The following is a 25073-nucleotide window of genomic DNA, read 5'->3' as shown; positions in this document are numbered from 1 at the left end:
CACTGCATTCCAGCCTGGGCAACACAGTGAGACCCTGTCTCAATACAAAACAAAACAAAACAAATATACTGTCGATTTGTTTATGTATTGTGGCCCTTTGAAGGACTACAAACCATTGTAATATCTAAGGGTTTTTGCCCCCTGCCCAAGAACCAACTTTTACCACTCCATGGTCACTTCCCTTGAGAATGTATGATTGAATCCACTGTCCCTAATATTTTCAGCTCCTTCCCCAGCCCCTCTCTTTTTTTCTCAACATACCTTTTCATTTGTCAAACCCCCAACTATGTTCCTTGCTCAACAATAATTAATTGTGATTAAGTAAGTCACACATAGAAGAGCAATTTTCAAACCGTAAAGACCTATGACAATGTCAGTTAGTTGCAGTAGTAAAAAAATAACCCAAGTGGCCAGGTGCGGTGGCTCATGCTGGTAATCCCAGCACTCTGGGAGGCTGACACAGGTGAAACACTTAAGATCAGAAGTTCGAGACCAGCCTGGCCAACATGGCGAAATTCCATCTCTACTAAAAATACAAAAATTAGCAGGGCACGGTGGCAGGCACCTGTAATCCCAGCTATTCGGGAGGTTGAAGCAGAAGAATCGCTTGAAACTGGGAGGCAGAGTTTGCAGTGAGCTGGGATCATACCACTGTACTCCAGCCTGGATGACAGCAGGAGACTCTCTCTCAATAATAAAAAAAATAATAACAATACAAGTAACTCTGACTAGTGTCCTCTCCCCATCCCCAACCCTCAACCTAACCGTGTGGGATGGGCATTGGCTTGCTTTCCTGGCTAGTTTTCTTTTTTTTTCTTCTTCTTTTTTGTAGAGATGGGGGAGTCTCCCTATATTGCCCAGTCTGGTCTCGAACTCCTGAGCTCAAGTGATCCTCCTGCTTCAGTCCTCCAAAGTGCTGGGATTACAGGCATGAGCCACTGTGCCTGCCCCCTGACCAGTTTTCAAGCGGGCTTCTTATGAACCTAAAAGGACAATAAGGAGGCTAGTTTATTGTTTGTGTTTTAATGACAGAAACGTACATGCAGTAAACACATGAAGCTGCTCTTCATGAAGAATGAGGTACCGGCCAGCGCAGTGGCTCATACCTGTAATCCCAGCACTTTGGGAGGCCAAGGCAGGTGGATCACTTGAGGTCAGGAGTTCAAGACCAGCCTGGCCAACATGATGAAACTCTCTCTCTACTAAAAATACAAAAATTAGCCGGGCATGGTAGCAGGCATCTGTAATCCCAGCTACTCAGGAGACAGAGGCAGGAGAATCGCTTGAATCCGGGAGGCGGAGGTTGCAGTGAGTGGAGATCACGCCACTGTACTCCAGCCTGAAGGACAGAGCGAGACTCTATTTCAAAAAAAAAAAGACTGAGGCATCTTTCAGGCCTTAGCTCTTGCTCTGCCCTAAATCAATGTGGATTTCGATGGTTCCGTGCTGATGATGTTCAAAGGAAAAAAGGCCCCTGGTTCTTTTATGATGTATCGTAAACAAAGCTATGAGGCCTTTACAGATGCAGCACACACAAAGCAATCTGGATGCAAATAAACTTGAAAAACTTGATTATATTAAATTTAACTGGAGCTACATTAAGTAAGGAGTAGAGTGGCCAGGCACGGTGGCTCACGCCCGCAATCCCAGCAGTTTGGGAGGCCGAGGCAGGTGGATCACGAGGTCAAGAGATTGAGACCATCCTGGCCAACATGGTGAAACCCTGTCTCTACTAAAAATACAAAAATTAGTTGGGCATGGTGGCACGCGCCTGTAGTCCCAGCTATTTGGGAGGCTGAGGCAGGGGAATCGCTTGAACCTGGGAGGCAGAGGTTGCAGTGAGCTGAGATTGGCCACTGCACTCCAGCCTGGTGGCAGAGCACGACTCCATCAAATAGAAAGAGAAATAAAGAAGGAGAGAGAGAGAGAGAGAGAGAGAGAGAGAGAGAGAGAGAGAGAGAGAGAATAGAGAATAGAGTGATTCTCCCAAACTTTGACCAGGGAACATTTTTTGTTTTCTCAACATACCTATTACAATCTGTCAGGAGAGTATTTTGAGAAAGACTCGTTTGGGAAATGCTGAATTGTTTCCAGCAATCATAACCCTGGATGGACCTAACGCCCTGTCTTCTCTTAAGCTCCAGCAAGGCAAATGCTGAATACAGAGACCCACATGCAAGGGAAGCTTACTTCATGTGGAACTTATGATCACCTACCTCAGTTTATGGATCATCTCATTCCTCATCTCCTGACCACATTTCTTCTGCTCCTTCCCAGAGGGGAAAAAAAAGTCATCAGACAGGAACTTCTCAACTCTCCAATGCCAAACATATAAATTCCCTTCATAGCCCGTCTTCCCTCTTCTACCACATTATGGTACAGATGTTCCATATGCTGTTGGCGGCCAGTCCCACCATCACGGCTTTGCATTCCATCCTCTCCCACCTTCTCAAGAACTGAACATTTTTATTATTCGCTTCTTCTCTGCTGAACTTCTCTTCCACTAAATCCTTCTCTTTGGCTTTTTTAACCTAATGATCTTCCTTCTTGAAACCCCCCCACCCTGCCCCCACCCTCGTTCCCATATCTTGATCCAGTTACTAGCCTCTCTCTCTTCACCTTCATGGCCAAACTGCCCTAAAGTGTTGTCTGCATTCATGGGCCTTATTTTCTCACCTTCCACTTCCTCCTCAACCCATTCCAATCTGGATTTTGCTCCCTTCTGTCCCCTGAACCAGCTCCAGGAAACAATAAAATTAAATTCCATGGTGCTCACTCACTCCAACAGATATTTTCCAATTCTCATTTCACCTGAACTCTCAGCAACAATTAACCTTATTGACCATTTTCTCCTTAAAACACTGTATCCCAATTTTTCTTCCACTTCTCTGGACACTTCTCAGTGTTTTATAGAATATCCTCTTCTACACAGCTATTCAGTGTTGGAGTTCCTCAAGGCCCAGGCATAGAAGAGCCTCTTCTTTTTTCACTGTAGGCTTTCCCTTTAGACAATCTCATCCATCCCCATGATTCTGAACACCACTTACATGTGGATGACTTGCAAATGTATATCCCCAGCTCAGGTTTCTCTAAGTTCCAGATCTGTATATCCTATCACTGATTTGACATCTCAAAAGACCCTCAGATTCAGTGTCCAAACACTGCATTCATGATTTTCCCCTCCTCCAGACCAGACCATGCCAAGCTTCCTCACCCTTCCTGGGTCTCTTTCCCACCTTCCAACTTTTTGCCAAGTCCAAAACCTGGACTTTACCCTTGACTTCTTCCCCTAGTCATTCACCAAGAACTGTTGATTCTACCTGGTCAGCATTTAAGTTCATCTGCTTCTCTTTTCCCTTCACCTCCTCCTCCCTGCCTTGTTCCTGCCACCATCACCTCTTCCCTGAACCACTGACTGTCATCCTGCCTCCAAACTGCCAACATCAATCCAGTATCTACACTGTATTAAAAATTCAGAAAGTCTAAATTGCTTAATGTCATTTAGAAAGCTACATTCATGATCTGACCCTTGTCTCCCTCTCTTATCCCTCCTTCTTAGACTCTACTTTCTACCCAACTCATATCCATAGATCTACCAAGTTACCATATACACATCTTCCTCTGGATTTTAGATCATGCTATTTCTCCTACGTAGAGTACCCTACTTTGTCCCACTCCCAACTTTTCTGGCTAATATTTTTGATCCTCCATGTTTCAACATCTCTGAAAGTCTTGCCTGCCTTGCCTCCCCACTCCGTGTTGGAAACCTATACGATTTACATAATCATAGTTTATATAATATAACACTGTTATAAAACCATTCAATTTGCATGTTCTTTGAACTCTCTGAGGGAAAAGACTGTCTTATTTACTATGGTATAATCAATGCCTAGCACAATACCTGGCACATAGTAGGCACTCAATAAATGTTTGCTTAGTGAATGAAGACTTTGATTCTATCTGCATTATATGTAAAGGGCTCATCCTTTATATAGTATTTGGGGGGGAAAGGGCATATTCAGCCAATAACAGAAGCTTTTACTCTGGGAAACACAGTGACATCCTTACAGATCCAGGTAAGACAGAGCCACCATTTAAAAGTTTCCTCTTTAAGAGAAACAAGGGAAGCTGAATTTTAAAGCCAACAGCTCAAAAGTGCTGGATCGAGTAGGTTAGCACAAGTGAGGCGGTGGGCAAAGCAGAGACTCAAAAAGTGAAGTTGACTTGTATTTTTTATAGTAATATTATTGTGGCAAGAGACGCTCAAAATGATGGCTGGTTTTCTGAAGAGTTGCATGTGTCAGAGGTGTTTGAACCAGAGTGACTCCATCTTTAATAGGGGCTGGACAAAATAGGGCTGAGATCTAGGGCTGCATTCCCAGGAGGTTAGGCATTCTTAGTCACAGGATGTGATAGGAGGTCAGCACAAGATACAGGTCACAAAGGCCCTGCTGATAAAACACGATGTGGTGAAGAAGCCGGCCAAAATCCACCAAAACCAAGATGGTGACGAAAGTGGCCTCTGATCATCCTCACTGCTCATTATACATGAATTATAATGTATCAGCATGCTAAAAGACACTCCAACCAGCATCATGACAGTTTACAAATGCCATGACAATGTCCGGAAGTTGCCCTGTATGGTCTAAAGGTAAGAGGAACCCTCAGTTCCAAGAATTGCCTGCCCCTTTCCCACAACACTTATGAATAATCCACCCCTTGTTTAGCATATGATTAAGAAATAACTACAAGTATACTCAGTTGAGCAGCCCATGCCACTCTTCTGCCTATGGAGTAGCCCTTCTTTTATTCCTTTACTTTCTTAATAAACTAGCTTTCACTTTGCTCTATGGACTCTCCCTGAATTCTTTCTTGCATGAGGTCCAAGAATACTCTCTTAGGGTCTGGATCAGGACCCCTTTCTGGCAACACATGTGTTCATAGGGTGAAGCTTATGAACGAATCGATTGCCACCTGCAAGCATTTGGCAAATACTTGCTGACTGATTGCTTTACAACCTGGTTTTTAGCCAAATCTCCAAGAAGAAAGTTTCTGGCTTGTTTTCTTTCTCCACTCTCATAATGGCCAAGTATGGTTAAAGGAATGGCTTGGGAGAATAGTCATCTTTGATCTTTTCTCTCACCTTCTACATTCTATCCATCAGCAAGTCCTGTGAGCTCAACTTTCAAAATATACCCTGAATCAGACCACTTCTAACCATCTCTACTGCTACAGTGTTAATTCAACCTCAAATCCAAAGAAACCTCAAATCTCTCTTGAACTTCTACAAGAGCCTCCTAACTGGTCTCTCATCTCTTTTCTTTCAGCATACTTCACCTTCCATTACTATTCAGAAACTCTTTTACTATTCGGAAGTTGAGGTAGGGGATTCAATTGGGGTTTCCTTCCAAAAGCCAGTCCCCTCTTGTATGGCAGAAGCTATTCCCAGGCACAGAAGACTCAGAAAATTGTGTCTCAATTACCTCCACACCAGCTCACTCATAGGTTTTATGCCAGGAGGAGCAGGCTAGAAAGACTACGGGCTACCATCCAAATCCAAGGCTCCACTTGTGGAGCAAGGCAGGTGTATCATTTCAGAAGAAGTGGACCCCTACTCTGAGGTAGTGGTAGAGATTCTGTCCAGGGGGAGAGAAGGCCATAAGAATAAAAAATTCAGAGGCTTTTTCTAAAAGGACTTACTGAGCCAGGTGCAGTGGCTCATGTCTGTAATCCCAGCACTTTGGGAGGCCGATGGAAGCGGGTCACCTGAGGCCAGGAGTTTGAGACAGCCTGGCTAACATGGCAAAATCCCACCTCTACTAAAAATACAAAATTAGCCAGGCATGGTGGCACACGCCTGTAATCCCAGCTACTCGGGAGGGTGATCCAAGAGAATCACTTGAACCCAGGAGATGGGAGGTTGCCGTGATCCGAGGTCATGCCACTGCACTCCAGCTTGGGCGACAGAGCAAGACTCTGTCTGAAATGAAATGAAATGAAATGAAATGAAATGAAAGGAAATGAAATGAAATGAAATGAAATGAAATGAAAAGGACTCACTACTTTATTTAGAGGAAAATGTGAGGAAGTTCATGCCTAAGTGTGCTGTCAAAAACAGTGGAGATTTTTGTGGTAAACAATTAGGAGGAGGCTCTTAGCTCCATTAAACTACTAGCAACAAATAAAATGGTAGACCAGCTAGAAGTTTAACAGAGAACCAGGGAAAGAGACAGCTAAGCAGAGCCCTCCTGGGCTCGAAGCAAGCCTCAAAGACTGCCCCAGCAAAGGGACCTGACTAGCTGAATCAGGTGATGGAGCAATTTATGCCCTAGACATTGTAAAAAAAAAAAAAAAAGAAAAGAAAGAAAGAAAGAAAGAAAGAAAGAAAGAAAGAAAGAAAGAAAGAAAGAAAGAAAGAAAGAAAGAAAGAAAGAAAGAAAGAAAAATAGAGCAACCAGCTAGCAGTTATTGGTGGCTAACAGCTGGATTTGTTACCAATAAAGTCAGCCCAGAAAGAAGCTTAACAGGGAACCAGAGAAGACATAATTAAAGAGAACCCTGCTAAAACTCCAGTCATCTCAGCTCATCAGAGGGACTATGTGCATGGCCAAGGCTTCACTCTCTAAGGAGCAACATTACACTATGAGGGAAATGGATTTCAATAATCTGTTCCAGCCAAGTCACTAAAGAAATAAAAAAGCAAATAACAGGCCCCAGGTGAGAGGGGGATTAATATCCAGAATCTATAAAATTTATCTGAAATGCATAATTTTCAACAAAAATAATGAGATTTGTAAAGACATAGAAAAGTGTGACCCAAAAAAAAAGGGGGAAATCAGGCAACAGAATGCCTTTGAGGAGCCCAGATGTTGGACTTAACAAATACTTCAAAGCCTCTACTGTAAATATGTTCAAAGAACTAAAGGACACCATGCTTAAAAAATTAAAGGAAGGTATGTTGACAATGTCTCATCCAACAAATATTATCAATAAAGAGATAGAAAATATTTTTAAAAGAATGAATGAAAGTGAAGATACAACATACCAAAACTTATGAGATAGAGCTAAAATAGTGCTTAAAGGGAAGTATTTAGCTATAAATGTCAATATTAAAAAAGGAAGAAAAATCTCAAATCAATAAACTAAACTTCCACCTTGAAAACAAGAAAAGAAAATCAAACTAAACCCAGAGCAAGAAGAAAGAAACAATAGGCCAGGCATGGTGGCTCATGCCTATAATCCAGAACTTTGGAAGACTAAAGCAGGAGGATCACCTGAGCTCAGGAGTTTGAGACCAGCCTGGGCAACATAGTGAGAACCCATCTCTAAAAAAAAAAAAAAAAATTTTAATTAGTGGCTATGGTGGTGTGTACCTGCAGTCACAGGAAGCTGAAGTGGGAGGATCACTTGAGCCTGGGAGGTCGAGGATGCAGTGAGCCATGATTGCACCACTGCACTCCAGCCTGGGCAACAGAACAAGACCCTATCTCATAAAAAAAAAAAGAAAAAAGAGAGAGAGAGAGCGAGAGAGAAAGAAACAATAAAAATTAGAGCAGAAATAAAGGAAATAGAGAGTGAGAAGGGGGAGAGAGAAAAAAAAAAAAGTCTAACCAAATCTGGTTCTTTGAAAAGATCAACAAAATTGACAGTTTTAGCTAGATGACCAATAAAAGAAAACAGATTAATTACTAAAATCAGAAATGAAAGAGGGACATTATTACTGACTTTACAAAAATAAAAAAGAATGATCAGGGAATACTAAAAACAACCAGTTAGATAACTTAGATGAAATGGACACATTCCTAGAAAGATACAAACTACCAAAACTAACTCAAGAAGAAATAGAAAATCTGAAAACACCTATAACAAGAGATTAAATTAGTAATTTAAAACTTCTCGCCTGTAATCCCAGCACTGTGGGAGGCCAAGGCAGGCAGATCACAAGGTCAAGAGATGGAGACCATCCTGGCCAACATGGAGAAGCCCTGTCTCTACTAAAAATACAAAAATTGGCTGAGTGTGGTGGTGCGCAGCTGTAGTCCCAGCTACTTAGGAGGCTAGGGCAGGAGAATTGCTTGAACCCCGGAGGCGGAGGTTGCAGTGAGCCGAGATTGCACCACTGCACTCCAGCCAGGTGACAGACCAAGACTCTGTCTAAAAAAATAAAATAAAATAAAACACCCTCATAAAGAATAGCCCAAGCCCAGATGACTTTGCTGGTGAATTCTTTTTTTTTTTTTTTTTTTTTTTTTTTTTTTTTTTTTTGAGACGGAGTCTTGCTCTGTTGCCCAGGCTGGACTGCAGTGGCCGGATCTCAGCTCACTGCAAGCTCCGCCTCCCGGGTTTACGCCATTCTCCTGCCTCAGCCTCCCGAGCAGCTAGGACTACAGGCGCCCGCCACCTCGCCCGGCTAGATTTTTGTATTTTTTAGTAGAGACGGGGTTTCACCGTGTTAGCCAGGATGGTCTCGATCTCCTGACCTCGTGATCCGCCCGTCTCGGCCTCCCAAAGTGCTGGGATTACAGGCTTGAGCCACCGCGCCCGGCCCATGCTGGTGAATTCTAACAAATATTTAAATAATTTCTACAAATCCTCTCAAACTCTTCCAAAACACAGAAAAATATTACACATTTCCCAATTCATTCTAGAAGTCAATGTGACCTTGATACAAAAACCAGACAAACATATTACACAAAAAACTACATACCAATATATCTTATGACTATGGATGTAAAAGCAACAAAATACTAGTCAATGGAATCCAGTAACATGTAAAAAGAATTATACACCATTTTCACCTGGGAATTGTCCAGAAATGTAAGATTGGTTTTACATTGTAAAATCAATTAACATAACACACTATGTTAATAGAATAAAGGATAAAAACCACTTGACCATCTCAATAGAGGCAGAAAAACACTTGACAAAATCTAACAACCTTTCATTATTTAAAAATCAACAATAGAACTTCCTCAAACTGATAAAGGGCATCTATGAAAAACCCACAGCTAACATCATACTTAACGATGAAAGAATGAATGTTTTACCCCAAGATCAAAAATAAGACAAGGACGCCTACTCTCATCTTTATAGTCAATATCATACCAGAGATTCTATCCAGGGAAATTGGGCAAGAAATAAAAGGCATCCAGATTGGAAAGAACAAGTAAAATGATCTCTATTTTCAGATAACATAGTCTTATGTGTAGAAAATCCTAAGGAATCATGTTGCCCAGGAAGCAGTGGCAACAGACAGGTGCCTGGAGGGAGCGTGGAAATGATGAATTGGTAAAACTTTAGCGACCTCTAAGTGCAGATGGGAGAAGGCAGTTGGATGTGCAAGTCTAAAGTTCAGAAGGGAAGTCTAGACTAGAGACACACATTTGAGAGTTGACAACTCATGTTTACTGAAGCACGGTTAAGATGGTGTCAGAAAGGGAGAGTTTGGGCCATGGGAATGTCTGAGATTCATTGGTTCTTAAAAAGAAGGTGGTAGTTAATGCAGAAACACTGGAAATAAGCAGTAGAGGGGTTGAGTGCAGGCCTGAGAGGGAAGTGGTGAACTCGGAGACAGCAATAGTGTCATTCTCACTGCTTTTAGAATGATGCCACACTCCTGCTGGCTGCAATGCCATCTTCTCTAGTGCTGGAGAATGGCTCATGCTCTCCTCCACGTGGCAGATGCTATCATGCTCCCTCCAGGCACGTGTCTGTTGCTACTGCTTCTTGGGCAAGCTGCTCTTCCCTTGGGCTTCTGTTCCCCCAAAGCTACGAAACAAAGTATACCCTAATTTCTTTATTAAGCAATTATCTTATCAACCAATCCCTTAGTGATTGGCAAAAATTATGGTATAACCATACTGTAATATTGTGCAGCTGGACAGAGAGAGAAATTTCTGTGTGTAAATATGGAAAACTCCCCAATTCCCCAATATATTTTGTTAAAGACAAAAAGGCAAGCTGGGCATGGCAGCTCACACCTGTAATCCCAGCTCTTTGGGAAGCCTAGGCAGGAGGATTGCTTGAGGCCAAGAGTTTGAAAGTAGCTGAGGCAACACAGCAAGACCTCATTTTTATTAAAAAATTTAAAAACAACAAGGCCGGGCGCAGTGGCTCACGCCTGTAAACCCAGCACTTTGGGAGGCTGAGGCGGGTGGATCACAAGGTCAAGAGATCAAGACCATCCTGGCTAACACGGTGAAACCCTGTCTCTACTAAAAATACAAAAAATTAGCCGGGCGTGGTGGCGGGCACCTGTAGTCCCAGCTACTGGGGAGGCTGAGGCAGGAGAATGGTGTGAACCCAGGAGGAGGAGCTTGCAGTGAGCCGAGGTCACGCCACTGTACTCCAGCCCGGGCAACAGAGCAAGACTCCGTCAAAAAAAAAAAAAAAATTAAAAACATTAGCTGAGCATGGTGGCACATGCCTGTAGTCTCAGATACTTGGGAGGCTCAGGCAGGAGAGTCACTTGACCCAGGAGTTCAAGGCTGCGGCGAGCTATGATCATACCATCGCACTCCAACCTGGGCAACAGAGCAAGGCAAAGAAGAAAGAGAAGGAGGAGGAAGAGGAAGAGCGGAAGAAGGAGGAAAAGAAAGAGGAAGAGGAAGGAGAAGGAAAAGGAGAAATAAAAGAAAAGTATAAAATTGGGATTACATGCTATCTTTTGTTTTAAGGGAGAATAAAACTATACTCAAAGTTGCTTATATACTCATAGAGAAACTCTGAAGAATACATGAGAAACTAAAACTAGTGAGCCCTATAGGGGATAAGGCAGGTAGGACCAGGGAGACGAGAAGCAAAAATGAAAGGACATTTCCTAGGCCAGGTGTGGTGGCATACGCCTGTAATCCCAGCACTTAGGGAGGCTGAGGCAGGAGGATAACTTGAGGCCAGGAGTTCGAGACCAGCCAGGGCGAGAGGGTGAGACCCTGCCTGAAAAATAAAAGAAAGAAATTAAATTTTATATTGCTGGTTTAAAATAATATTTTCTCAGCCAGGCTCAGTGGCTCACACCTGTAATCCCAGCACTTTGGGAGGCCGAGGTAGGCAGATCACCTGAGGTCAGGAGTTCAAGACCAGCCTGACCAACATGATGAAACCCCCTCTCTACTAAAAATACAAAATTAGCTGGGCATGGTGACACATGCCTATAATCCCAGCTACTCGGGAGGCTGAGGCAGGAGAATCACTTGAACCCAGGAGGCAGAGGTTGTAGTGAGCTAAGATTGTGCCATTGCAATCCAGCCTGGGCAACAAGAGTGAAACCCCATCTAAAAAAAACTAAATAAATAAAATAACATTTCCTCTTATTGCTGATGAAAATTAACGTTATCTCATTGTATTCATTAAAGTAATGGTAATTGTTACAACAAACAGATACCAAATGCTTGATGGCTCAAACACAATTGAAGTTTTTTTCTTGCTCAAATGAAGACCAACATGGTCAGTAAATAGCTCTTCTCTGAGCATTAATTGAAGCACCCAGGCTCCTCTCATTCTATGGGCCTGCCATCTTCAACTCAAGGAAGCACTGGTCCAGTGTCTGGATTACCAAAACAGTCCTGAGACCCTAGCGAGGCCAGAGACCGTGTACCAGTGGCACCCATTTACCTTTATTTTTACTTTAAGTATAGAAATTGAGAAGGTTCAGGATCAGATTAATCCCACGTAGAGGCTATGCACAGTAGATGCTGTGGAATGATAAGGAAGCTAAGAAGTTAAGGTTGCTGGCAGGAATGTGGGCAGAGTATAGCACCATGGGGAAAAAAAGAAGTGGAACAATGCAAGGGAGTTAATGGACTTGGGAAATGTTTGAAGAGATTAAACGACTGAATAATGTGCAGGTGTCAGATTGTGAGTCGGTTGGAGGGTGAATAGCTTGCGGTTAGTAAATTATATGTCCGGGATTACAAATTCTAAAATAGTCTAGTTCAGGTGATGACAAGGAACACAGGTGTGGCTTTGGGAGTGGGTGGCCATCGTGGAGTAGACTGCATAGCTCCTCATGTTTGGAATAAGCAAGAGGCCTTGAGGTTAGAGTGTGGGTGAGGCCATCCACAGAGATGTTGAATTTCCCACATATCAGGCCCTAAATAAATAAGGGAGTGTGCACAGAAAGGATATAAAGTAATTCAGCACATGTTTTAAAGGAAGCTGGTTATTGTGTGAGTCTAGGGGAGTACAGATATGAAAAAAGACAGTAAGTTAGAGTCTGCACTATGTGGGGAAAAAAGCTATTTCAAACAGTGAGTTGGCCGGGCACGGTGGCTCATGCCTGTCATGCCAGCACTCTGGGAGGCCGAGGTGGGCGGATCATGAGGTCAGGAGATCCAGACCATCCTGGCCAACATGGTGAAACCCCATCTCTACTAAAAATACAAAACTTAGCTGGGTGTGGTGGCACATGCCTGTAATCCCAGCTACTTGGGAGGCTGAGGCAAGAGAATTACTTGAGGGCAGAGGTTGCCCTGAGCCAAGATGGTAACATTGCACTCCAGCCTGGCGACAGAGCAAGACTCTGTCTCAAAAAAAAAAAAGGACAAACAGTGAACAGTGATTTTAGGGGAAGAGCCAAGTTACACTTAAGGCAAAGAAGTAAACAGTTTGATAATGGCAGATAATTGTACCTGCTATGGAACAAATATTTTGGGCAGAGGAGAACAGAAGGAGGGATATAAGAGAAGTATGGAGACTTCCAAAGCAACATCACAAGAAAGATCATACGAAAATGTTTGGGCTTCAAAACATCTAGATATTATGGATAAAATCTAACAAACGTATTTTCAAATTCAGATCCACGCTTGCAAGAGAGTAAGGGAATTCCCCAAAGAAGCAAAAACAAAGAGAGGCCTGAAAATTTGGAAAATAAGAGTATGCTTATGCTCGTACTCTCTCAGTAATCATGGGTTTAAAGTTTAACACTAGCGGAGGAGGACTTAGACCCATGTAAGGCAGGAATTTAAAATTTAGACCTCTCCACAAAGCCAAGCCCTTCCAAATGTTAAGGTTGAGTAACAAGATGGATTATAAAGAAATATTTCTTTTTCTGGCCCCTGGGAAGAAAAAAAGAAAACTCTCTCATGACAGTTTGTAAGCATAGGCATTCCTTTACATGGGTTTAGTGCTCAAATGTAACCTACCTGTATGGTCTGGAAACCCCAAAGTTGACAAATTCACTGAAAAGTGATCCTGATCCATTTCATCAGCAGTTTTTTGTTTTGTTTTGTTTTGATGTTGTTGTTTTGTTTGTTTGTTTTTTGAGATGAAGTCTTGCTCTTGTTCCCCAGGCTGGAGTGCGATGGTGCGACCTCAGCTCACTGAAACCTCCCTCCCGGGTTCAAGCAATTCTCCTGCCTCAGCCTCCCCAGGATCTGGGATTACAGGCACCTGCCACCACACCTGGCTAATTTTTATATTTTTAGTAGAGACGGGATTTCACCATGTTGGCCAGGTTGGTCTCAAACTCCTGACTTCAGGTGATCTGCCTGCCTCGGCCTCCCAAAGTGCTGGGATTACAGGTGTGAGCCACCACGCCCAGCCCCATCAGCAGTTTTAATACTGCAAAAGAAGGAGAGAAAGGCATTGGGGAACATCTAGCAACCTGCCATATTAGTCAGTAATTTTGTGGCAAAGAAGTATGATCAATAAAATACTTTCAAAGATAAGGATAACGTTAACATAAAACTGGGGTAAAACATAAAACAGAAATACAAGATGAAGAAAAAAAATTATCCTGGCACTTTGGGATGCCAAAGCAGAAGGATCACTTGAGCCCAGGAGACCAGTCTGGGCAACATAGTGAGACCCCATCTCTGCAAAAAATACACAGATTAGGTGGGTATGGTGGCATGTGCCTATGGTCCCAGCCACTGGGAAGGCTGAGGTAGAAAGATTACTTGAGCCCAGGAGGTCAAGGCTGCAGTGAGCTGTGATTGTAATCATGTCATTGCACTCCAGCCTGGGCAACAGAGCAAGACCCTGTTTCAACAACAACAAAAAAAGAAGGTAATTTTCTAGTAAATATCCAATATCATCTCTGTTGAAAAATGCATGCTCTAGTTAAATGAACAAGTTAAATGACACCACAAGGAAGCAAACAAACACATCCAGAATGTAGAACATTCTATAAGACAGCCATTCCTGAACAAGTCAATGGTATGAAAAGAAGAGAAAAAAACAGGGGCCTTCTCTAGAGTAAGAGATATTTAAGCTTAAGACATAAAACTAAAAAGTAATGCTTAAACTTTGTTTGGATCCTGATCCAAATAAACCAACTATAAGTAGACATTTTGGAGGCAACCAAAAATATCTTACTATTTGATATGATGTGGCACTGTGGTTAAGAAATGATGTGTTTAGAGATGTGTACTGAGGCGTATGGGGAGAACTAACATGATGTCCAGGATTTGCTTTACAATCTTTTGGCAAAGAAAACAAGAAAAAGAAGGAAGGAACAAAAATGACAATATCTTGAGAGTCATTAAATCTGAGTGATGGGTATATTGGTGTTAATTATACTACTGCTTCTACTTTTATATATGCTTGAATTTTCACAGTCAAGAATTCTAAATTATTTTAGGGAACACATGAACAAAAAAAGTGTAAAAACCACTAGTTTAGCACACATGCTAATTCTGCTATTTACAGAAACATCTCAGATGTTTTTCTAGAAATTTCTTATTGCTCCCAGTGTAGAAGCCCAACTGACACTTTGCCCTGCTTCCATTATGAAATACCAGAGTCAGGAAAAATAAGTACTTTGTACCCTTAGATGAAACAACAATGATGAGGTCACCCCATCTAGTTCTAGTCCCCAAACTAAGTAATTCCTGTAAGTGTTCACTCCTTATCTTTAAAAAAATGAAGTTTATCTCTGCCTTTTAGAATGAGTATGTATGAAGTAACATCACAATGTTTGTGACTAGGATGAACATGATAAAAAGTTACCATTTTCCACCATGAACAGATAGATACAAACTGGCAATCTTACCTGCTTTTTATTTTCGTTAAAAACCTAAAAATCCTTTAAATGCTGCACAGATATTTGAGTTGATCTTCCTAAAGTCTGACTCCTTTATATCTTTTTTTCACACACCAAAAAACAGTATTAATGAGATATGATCTACATACCACACAACTCAACCCACTTAAATTGTATAATTCAATGGTTTTTACTTTCTTTAGAGTTGTGTAATCATCACCATTATCAATTTTAGAATACATTCATCACTCCAAAAAGAAACTCTGTACCCACTAGCCATATCTCTCCATCTCCCACATATGGCCTCACCCCTAGCTCTAGAAGTAACTAATCTATTTTCTGTCTCTATAAGTAATATGATTTGGCTCTGTGTCCCCACCCAAATCTCATGTCGAATTGTAATTCCTAGTGTTGAAGGACGGGCCTGTTGAGAGGTGATTAAATCATGGGGGTGGATTTCCCCCTTGCTGTTCTTGTGATAGAATTCTCCCAAGATCTGCTTGTTTAAAAGTGTGTAGAACCTCCTCCTACTCCCACTGGCCATGTGAAGATATGCCTGCTTCCCCTTCACCTTCTGCCATGTTGTAAGTTTCCTGAGACCTCTGCATAAGCAGAAAACTATACAGCCTGCAAAACTATGAGCACAATTAAACCTCTTTTCCTTATAAATTAACCAGTCTCAGGTAGTTCTTCATAGCATTGTGAGAATGCACTAATACAAAACATTGGTACCATAGAAGAGGGGCATTACTATAAAGACACCTGAAAATGTGTGAGCAACTTTGCAACTGAGTAACAGGCAGAGGTTGGAAAAGTTTGGAGGGCTCAGAAGAAGAAAGGAAGATGGGAGAAAGTTTGGAACTTCCTAGAGACTTGTTGAATCATTGTGACCAAAATGCTGATGGTGATATGGACAGTGAAGTCCAGGCTGAGGAGGTCTCAGATGAAGATGAGAAACTGTGAAGCCCTAATATCTGAGACAGGTCTCAGTAAATTTAGAAAGTTTATTTTGCCAATGTTGAGGGCACACACCCATGAACAGCCTCAGGAGGTCCTGACAACATGTGCCCAAAGTCATTGGGGGATAGCTTGGTTTTATACATTTTAGGAAGACGTGAGACATGAGACATCAATCAATATATGTAAGATAAGCATTGGTTCTGTCTGAAAAGGCAGGACAACTCAAGCAGGGAGGGGGCTTCCAAGTCACAGGTAGGTGAGAGACAAGTGATTGCATTCTTTTGAGTTTCTGATTAGCCTTTCCAAAGGAGGCAATCAAATATGCATTTATCTCAGTGTGCATAAGGATGACTTTGAATGCAATGAAAGGCAGGTTTGCCATAAGCAGTTCTCAGCTTGACTTTTCCCTTTAGCTTAGTGATTTTGGGGCCCCAAAGTGTATTTTTCTTTCGCAGAACTTATTGGGAACTGGAGTAAAGATTACTCTTACTATGCTTTAGCAAAGAGACTGGCGGCATTGTGCCCCTGCTCCAGGGACCTGTTGAACTTTGAACTTGAGAGAAATGAGTTAGGGTATCTGGCAGAAGAAATTTCTATGCAGCAAAGTGTTCCAAGATGTAGCCTGGCTGCTGCTAACAGCATAACTCATATGCATGCACAAAGAGATTATCTGAAATTGGAACTTATATTTAAAAAGGAAGCAGAGTGTACAAGTTTGGAAAATTTGTAACCCAGCCATGTGGTAGAAAAGAAAAACCCATTATCTGGGGAGGAATTCAAGCTGGCTGTAGAAATTTGCATAAGTAAAGAGAAGCTGGAAGTTAATAGCCAAGACAATGGTGAAAATGTCTCCAAGGCATTTCGGGGACCTTCATGGCAGCCCCTCCCATTACAGGCCTAGAGGCCTAGGAGGGAAAAATGGTTTCATGGATTGGGCCCAGGGCCCCACTGCTCCGTGCAGACTCGGGACATGGTGCCCTGTGCCCCAGCTGCTCCAGCTCCAGCCATGGCTAAAATAGCCCCAGATATGTCTTAGGCCACTGCTCCAGAGGGTGCAAGCCAAAAACCTTGGTTGCTTCCATGTGATGTTATGCCTTCAGGTGCACAGAGGGCAAGAGTTGAAGCCTGGGAGCCTCTGCCTAGATTTCAGAGGATGTATGATGATGCCTAGATATCCAGGCAGAAATCTGCTGCAGGGGCAGAGCCCTCATGGAGAACCTCTACTAGGGGACTGCTGAAGGGAAATGTGGGGTTGGAGCCCCCACACAGAGTCCTCACTGGGGCACTGCCTACAGGAGCTATGAGAAGAGGGCCACCGTCCTCCAGACCACAGAATGGTAGATCCACTGACAGCTTGCACCATGCACCTGGAAAAGCTGAAGGCACTCAACTCCAGCCTCTGAAAGCAGCCACAACAGCTGTACCCTGCAGAGCCACAGAGGCAGAGCTGCCCAAGGCCTTGGGAGCCCACCCTTTGCATCAATGTGGCCTGGAGGTGAGACATGAAGTCAAAGGAGATAATTTTGGAGCTTTAAGATTTAATGACTGCCCTGCTGGGTTTTGAATTTGCATGGGACCAGTAGCCCCTTTGTTTTGGCCATTCTCCCTTTTGGAAAGGGAGTATTTACCCAATGCCTATACCCTTATTGTATCTTGGAAGTAATTAACTTGTTTTTTATTTTACAGGCTCATAGGTGGAAGGGACTTGCCTTGTCTCAGATGAGACTTTGGACTGAGGACTTCTAAGTTAATGCTGAAATGATTTAAGACTTTAGGGGGCTGTTAAGAAGGAGAGATTGTATTTTGCAATGTGAGAAATACATGAGATTTGGGAGGGTCCAGGGCCAGAATAATATGGTTTTGCTCTGTGTCCCCAGCCAAATCTCATGTTGAATTGTAATTCCCAATGTTGGAGGAGGGGCCTGGTGGGAGGTGATTGAATCTTGAAAGTGGACTTCCCCCTTGCTGTTTTTGTGATAGAGTTCTCCCAAGATCTGCTCATTTAAAAGTGTGTAGTGCCTTCCTCTGCCTCCTGCTGGCCAAGTGAATATGTACCTGCTTCCCCTTCACCTTCTGCCATTATTGTAAGTTTCCTGAGGTCTCCTCAAAAGGAGAGGCTTGTACAGCGCACAGAACTCTTAGCACTGTTAAACCTCTTTTCCTTATAAATTACCCAGTCTCGGGTAGTTTTTTATAGCAGTGCAAGAATGGAGCAATACAATGAGTTTGCCTATTCTGACATTTATATAAATGGAATCACACAATACATAGTATTTTTGATTACTAACATTTTCAAGATTCTTTCATGTACTATAGTAGCATGAATCAGTATTTCACTCTTTTTCACTCCCGTATGATATTCCATTGTATAGATGCATCACATTTTATTTATCCAACATTTGGGTTGTTTCCATTTTTTTTTCTGGCTGTTATAAATAATATGGCTATGGACATTTATGTGAAAGCTTTTTGGACTTTTTTTTAAGAGATAGGGTCTGGCTCTGTAACCCAGGCTGGAGTACAGTGGTGCTAACACAGCTCACTGCAGCCTCAAAATCCTGAGCTCAAGTGATCTTCGCACTTCAGTCTCCCAAGTAGCAGGAACTACAGGCATGAGCTACCACACCTGGCTTTGTAAAGATTTTTATGTGTGTGACAGCGTCTTCCTATGTTGTCCAGACCGGTCCCAAACTCCTGGGCTCAACCAATCCTCCTGCCTCCGCCACCCGAATAGCTGGTATTATAGACACACAATACCATGCCCAGCTGTGTAAAAGTTTTTATAAAACATATGTTCTCTTTTCTCTTGTTTTCTTTTCTCTAGGAGTAGAATTGAGGGTCATATAGTAACTGTATTTTTTAACCTTTTGAGGAGATGCCAAATTGTTTTCCAAAGTGGCTGCACTATTCTACATTCCCACCAGTAGTGTATGAGGATTTCAATTTCTCCATATTCTTCCCAACACTCATTATTGTCTGACTTTTCTATTATAGCCATCCTATAAGTGTGAAGAAGTATCTCATGGTTTTGATTTGCATTTCCCTAATGGCTAATGATGTTGAACAACTTTTCAAGTGTTTATCAACTTTCCTTTCTCCTCTCTGAAAGTGATATTTCTAAATGCCTTTGTCTCTGTGTCTTTCATCTATGCTAATAATATCTTCAGTTAAACTTAACTTTCCCTTGCTGTAGTTCACTTAACAAGAGGATAAAAAGTAATGGCAACACATTAGTCTTTGTACTTTCTCATTCATTCATTCATCAAATATGTACTGAGAGGCCACCCTGTCCCAGATGCTGTTCTAAACACCGATCATATAGAAGAAAATAAAACAGACAAAAAACTATTGTCATCATGGAGCTTACATGGGTTTATGGGGTTTTTTTTTTTATTGTGACTTTTAGAAACACATAAAAAGTTTACCACCTAAACCATGGTAAGTGTACCGTTCAGTAAAACATATTCACATTTTGTGAAATAGATCTCCAGAACTTTTCCATCTTGCAAATCTGAAACTCCCTACCTATTAAACAACTTACTTACTCCTCCCCACAGACCCTAGTTTCTATCATTCTATTTTCTGTTTCTATGAATTTGACTATTTTAGATAACTCATATAAATGGAATCATACAGTATGTGTCTTTTTGTGACTGGCTTGTTTCACTTAACATTATGTCCTCAAGGTTCATCCATGTTGTAGCATGTAACAGGATTTTCTTCCTTTTTAAAAGTCTAAATAATATGCTATTATATGTATATACCACATTTTGTTTATCCATTCATCCCTCAGTAGACACTTTGGTTGCTTCCATTTCTTGGATACTGTGAATAGTGCTGCTATGAACATGACAGCACAAATATCTCTTAAATATCTCTTTGAGACTCTGCTTTCAATTCTCTTGGATATATAACCAAAAGTGGTATTGCTGAATCATACGGTAGTCTGGCAGTTTTCGAGGAACTGCCATACTATTTTCTTTCCTTTTTTTTTTTTTTTTTTATGGAGTTTCACTCTTATTGCCCAGGCTGAAGTGCAATGCTGCAATCTCGGCTCACCACAACCTCCACCTCCCGGGTTCAAGCGATTCTCCTGCCTTACCCTCCCAAGTAGCTGTGATTACAGGCATGTGCTACCAGCTGTTTTTGTTTGTTTGTTTGTTTGTTTTTTAGAGACAGGGTTTCTCCATGTTGGTCAGGCTGGTCTCGAACTCCCAACTCAGGTGATCTGCCCGCCTTGACCTCCCAAAGTGCTGGAATTACAGGCATGAGCCACTGCGTCTCGCCTGCCATACTATTTTCTATAGTGGCTGTACCATTTTGCAATCCTACCACCAATGCAAAAGGATCCAGTTGCTCCACATCCTCATCAACAGTTGCTATTTTCTGGGTTTTGGTGTTTTTAAAAAAATAATGGCCATCCTATTATCCTGAGGTGATATCCCCTCATCAACAGTTGCTATTTTCTGGGTTTTGGTGTTTTTAAAAAAATAATGGCCATCCTATTATCCTGAGGTGATATCTCAGTGTGGTTTTGGTATGAATTTCTCTAATGGTTAGTGATGTTGGGCATATTTTCATAGGCTTGTTGGCCATCTGTGTATCTTCTTTGGAGAAATGCCTATTCAAGTCCCTTTTTAAATTGGGTCATTTGACTTTTTTGTTGTTGAGTTGCAGGAGTTCTTTATATATTCTGAATGTTAATGCCTCATCGGATATATAATATTAAAATATTTTTGCCCGTTCCACAGGGAGAAGAAAATGCCTTTTCATTTTGATTATGTTTTCTGATGCACAAAAGTTTTTAAGTTCCATTTGTCCATTTTTGCTTTTGTTACCTATGCTTTTGGTGTGATATCCAAGAAATCATTGCCAAATCCAGTATCAGGAAGCTTTCCTCCCATGTTTTCTTCTAGGAGTTTTATAGTTTGGGGTATTACATTTAGGTCTTTAGTCTAGTTTGAGTTTTTGTATATGGTGTAATATAAGGGCCCAGCTTCTTTTGCATATGGATATCTAGTTTTCTCAAAACCATTTATTGAAGACACTGTTCTTTCCCCATTCAGTCATCTTGGCACCACTGTCAAAGATCATTTGACCATACATACAAGGGTTTATTTCTTGGCTATTCTACTTCATTGGCCCATTTATCTGTTTTTATGCCAGTACCACACTGTTCTGATTACTGTGGTTTTGTAATATCTTTTGAAATCAGGAAGTGTGACTCCTTCAATTTTATTCTTCCTTTTCAAATTTTTTTTGGTTATTCAGGGTCCCTTGAGATTTTGTATGAATTTTAGGGTGATTTTTTTTCTATTTTGAAAAAAAAAAATACTATTGGGATTTTGATATGGATTGTATTGAAATCTATTGATCACTTTGGGCAGCATGAATATCTTCACAGCATTAAGTACTGCAATCCATGAGCATGGGATGTCTTCTCATTTATTTGTGTCTCCTTTAGTTTCTTTCAGCAATGTTTTGTAGTTTTGACTGTACAAATCGTTTTTGGTTTTTTTTCCCTGAGACACAGTCTTGCTCTGTTGCCCAGGCTGGAGTGCAGTGGCATGATCACAGCTCACTGCAGCCTCTGCTTCATGGGTTCAAGCAATTCTCCTGCCTCAGCCTCCTGAGTAGCTAGGATTACAGGTGTGCACCACCACGCCCAGCTAATTCTTATATTCTTAGTAGAGATAGGTATTCACCATCTTGGCCAGGCTGGTCTTGAACTCCTGACATCGTGATCCACCCGCCTTGTCCTCCCAAAGTGCTGGGATTACAGGCATGAGCGACCGCGCCCAGCTGATTATACGAGTCATTTACCTCCTTGGTTAGGTTTATTCCTAAGTATTTTATTCTTTTCGATGCTATCGTAAATGGAATTGTTTTCTTAATTTTCTTTTTGTATTGTTCATTGTTAGTGTATAGAAAAGCAACTGACTTTTTTATATCAATTTTGTAATCTACAACTTTGATGAACTTGGTTATTAGTTCTAACAGTTTTTGTGGAATCTTTAAGGTTTTCTACATATAAGATAATGTCATCTGTGAACAAAGATAATTTTACTTCTTCCTTTCCAATTTGAATGCCTTTTATTTCTTTTTCTTGTCTAATTGTTCTGGCCACTACTTCCAATACTATGTTGAATTAAAGTGGTGAAAGTGGGCATCCATGCTTTTTTCCTGACCTTAGAACAAAAGATTTTAGTATTTCACCATTGAGTATGAAGCTCAATATAAGCTTTTCTTTTCCTTCCTTCCTTCCTTTCTTCCTTCCTTCCTTCTTTTCTTTCTTTCTTTTGAAATGGAGTCTTGCTCTGTCACCTAGGCTGGAGTGCAGTGACACAATCTCAGCTCACTACAGCCTCTCCCTACCGGGTTCAAGCAATTCTCCTGCCTCAGCCTCCCGAGTAGCTGGGACTACAAGCATGTGCCACCACGCCTGGCTAATTTTTGTATTTTTAGTAGAGATGGGGTTTTGCCATGTTGGCCAGGCTGGTCTTGAACTCCTGACCTCTGGTGATCCACCCACCTTGGCCTCCCAAAGTGTTGGGATTATAGGCGTGAGCCACATGCCTGGCTGATATAAGCTTTTCATAGATGGCCTTTATTATTATCTTGAGGTAGATTCCTTCTGTTTCTAGTTTGTTGAGTGTTTCCATCATGAAAATGTGTCAAATCTTGTCAACTAACTTTTCTATATCAGTTGAGATGATCATGTGGTTTTTGTCCTTTATTCTGTTAATGTGGCATATTATATTGATTGATTCTTATATGTTGCACCTCAGTAATAAATTCCACTTGGTGACGGTGTACAATGCTTGTAACATACTGTTGAATTTGGTTTGCTAGTACCATGCTAATCTTCTCTGTATTGCTCCAATTTTAGCAGATGCACTGCCAAAGGGAACACTCCCACAGCTTTACTTTTTAAATATGGTATAATGTAAACATACATTAAATTTAGGCTATCAAATGAGTTAACGACCAAGAATTCTTTTCTACATTTGAAACACACAAAAATTAAGACACAGATGTGCTATTGTCTGTTTATTGTTTTCTTTGAGGAATTGGGCATCACCTCCTATACTTCAACCTTAATGTTAGCAAATGACTGACTGACTCTTTGGAAGGTGCTATGAAACAATTTGGCCTATAGAGAGCATCTGTATTTGCCAGTTCTATAATATTATATGAAACTTGTTTGTAAATAAACCTAAATTGTTTAAAATAAATAAGGATACAAATAATACGTACTGAGAATTCAGTTCTTTTCCAACATACGCAATAATTCAGACTTTAGGGTACGTAAAATACAACACCTCATGCAGAGTAATGTGCAGAATATGCGGAGTAACAAAAATTCTCTCCTTGACCAAACTCTAGCCAGTCTCCTCAGCCATTTGTGGACTAGGCCTCAACAGACTTGAACAAAACTCTAACACAGTCTTTAACAGTTCAAGGTAGCATCTCTAGGATGACTCCAGCCCCGCTTTAAAGGGCCTGCCTGAAAAAACTCAGGCTGCCAAAGGAATTTATTGTTCCAGCCTACACCTTAAGATATGGTCCCTGTCTCCCAGCCTCTGTGGGAGGGTAAGAGCCTAACTTCCAGAAACACCATTTAACAAACCCAGATGGGTTTCACGCGGACTAACCCGCACTTCGCACTTTTTGTAATGTTTCACTTCCCTCACTCTTCTGAGCGCCCCCTCATTCCTCTCCCACTCCCTATTCCCCCATTTTTCCTTTAAAGTCTGAGTAACATTTGTACAAATCAAAGTTCAGTTCAGTTCGTGCTGGACTCTTCCCTATTCCATTAGTATATTACTGGTTAAAACCTGTCCTAACGACTTCACTGTCCTGCTTTGTCTTTGACAAGAGCACGGGGGTGGATTTATTTTTCTGGCTGAGTAGAGAACCTAATGTCAGGCACTGCGGACGGTGAGGGCTACGATTCTTTGGAGAAAAGTTCCAGGGGTCTATACCATTGGAAACTAACACCAGCTAAAAGGATTTTCTGCTCTGCGTCACAACTCATGGAAGTTGCTGGTTCTGATCTAGAGCTGGGAGAGGTTAACAGATGATTACAAAGCCGAGGATGTTTCGTCAACTTCCTGGAACAATTCCACCAGTCAGAGCCCAAACCGGGGGCAAAGGAGGAAAAGAAACTCGAAGCAGGGTGTGACCAGGGTAGACAGGCTGAAAAAGGGAACAAAATGTAACATCCTAAGAGAAAGTAGGGGCGGAATAAAGGCACTAACCTTCGCCCGCAGCTCAAATTCTACGCCGGCGCCCGGAGCAGTGCCCTGTTGCCTAGCGACGGCGCATGCACACTGAGCAGCGCGAGCCCCTAAACACGCATCCGCGCCTGCGCAGCCGCAGGTCGCCGGGATGCTGATGTCGGCTGGGGGCTGCTGTGAGGCGCTTGGTATCACCCCGTGTTGATACTCTCCAGTTACCCTGTAGGCGGGTCTCGGTCACAGAAAGAAAAGGTGAATTCGCAGCTGAGAGCCCTCCTCTCCGACCTTTTTTTTTTTTTTTTTTGAGACGGAGTCCCTCTCTGTCACCCAGGCTGTAGTGCAGTGGCGCGATCTCGGTTCACTCGGATCTGCCTCCCGTGTTCAAGCGATTCTCCTGCCTCAGCCTTCTAAGTGATCAGCCCGCCTCGGCCTCCCAAAGTGCTGGGATTACAGGCATGAGCCACCGCGCCCGGCCGTCTCCGATCTTTAGATGCATTCTTCGTGTTATCTGAAGACACTCTGACGCCACCACCCAAAGCAACTGGCAGTTGACTCTCGGGAATTTTAAGCTTGTGTGGGGAGCAGCCGCCGCCGGGTAGTTCCTTTTTTATCTAGAGACACCCGGGACGTGGGGGACACCCCAGCAATGCCATCCCTCCTTTGACCCCCATAGCGCGCAGAATTACAAAGTTGAGTAATAGTTGATTTGAAAAAAGGAAAAGTGCGTACACACACACACACACACACACACACACACACACACACACACTCTTACATAGGCACAGGATAATCGCAAAGTATGACCAGCAACTGATAACTGATTTCCTCAGGGGAGAAGAAAGTGGGTGACTGAAGGACAGGAATGAGAAAGGACAGTTGCGTTTGTTTGT

The 25073-nt window shown here is 42.1% G+C and overlaps 1 protein-coding gene across 10 annotated transcripts in view; it reads right to left on the bottom strand.

The window, feature by feature from the left end:
• The window catches only part of LOC105491307 (zinc finger protein 19), a 94057-nt gene extending 69724 nt beyond the window's left edge, over positions 1–24333 (bottom strand). For 6 of the 10 annotated variants that reach the window (XM_071084889.1, XM_071084890.1, XM_071084896.1 and 3 more), the window contains exons 1-2: positions 24205–24333; positions 2217–2269 (exon numbers count right to left, since the gene is read on the bottom strand). The gene's annotated coding sequence lies outside the window, so the exon portion shown is untranslated. Of the gene's footprint in view, positions 1–2216; positions 2528–24204 lie in introns of those variants that run through there. The other 4 variants (XM_011757582.2, XM_071084893.1, XM_071084894.1 and 1 more) reach the window with 4 other exon arrangements.
• Between the last annotated feature and the right edge of the window lie 740 nt (positions 24334–25073).

Source organism: Macaca nemestrina, chromosome 18 (genome assembly GCF_043159975.1).
Source record: "Macaca nemestrina isolate mMacNem1 chromosome 18, mMacNem.hap1, whole genome shotgun sequence".
NCBI lineage: Eukaryota > Metazoa > Chordata > Mammalia > Primates > Cercopithecidae > Macaca > Macaca nemestrina.
Note: the sequence above shows the minus strand (reverse complement) of the source record. Positions and strands in the feature narration are given on the sequence as shown.